We start from the raw sequence: 779 nt of genomic DNA, 5'->3' as shown, positions 1-779 counted from the left end.
TCACCTTTCCTGAGAGGCAGAGAGCTGTGAGCCTCGCTGCATGGAAACACTCTGATTTCTGGTAATGACCAGGCAGAGCTACGGAGCAGAATCTGCCGAAAGGTCATTTATCCAAGAGAAGAAAATTACTCCTTTTCCTGGGGGCTGTCATCTTTTGCTTTAATTAATATCAAGCACGTACACTTCTGGCAGTGGCTTCATGTGCTTCTGGTGGACTTCCTGTGACATTTTTAGTTAAAAAAAAAAGTGAATTCTTGCAGACTAACATGAGTCTCTGGGTACCCATCAGCCCCTTCTTCGATGCCCAGGAGACTGCAGTGGACAAACGCTGGCCAGGTGCAGAGCAGATTCAGGACAGGCTTGGGTGGAGACTTCCATGACTTGTGTGCTGCTTTGCTCGTTCACTCACTCATTCATTCATTCATTCATTCATTCATTCATTCATTCATTCATCTATCTGCTGGGAAAGCCACACAGAAGACTGAGACCATCTGCTATATTCGTTTTCTTATTCTTGTGACCCAACTGAAGCAACCTAGGCAAAGATTCATTTTGTCTCCTGGTGTTAGAGGGGACACCATGCCCACTTGGGCAGACCATCATGGTGGCAGGAGCATTGTGGAAGAGGCTTTTCCTTATTTCTTGATATACTGGAAACAGAGAGAGGGAGACGGGAAAGGGCCAGGCACAGGAGACCTGCAGACTTCCACAGAGGGATCCATGGCCTCTGTGCAGATTTAGCTCCCAACACCTCCCCTGCGTAGCACCCCAGGGGCCAG

This window comes from Rattus norvegicus, chromosome 6, assembly GCF_021556685.1.
Source record: "Rattus norvegicus strain SHRSP/BbbUtx chromosome 6, alternate assembly SHRSP_T2T, whole genome shotgun sequence".
Classification (NCBI taxonomy): Eukaryota; Metazoa; Chordata; class Mammalia; order Rodentia; family Muridae; genus Rattus; species Rattus norvegicus.
This window is presented reverse-complemented; position numbering follows the sequence as displayed.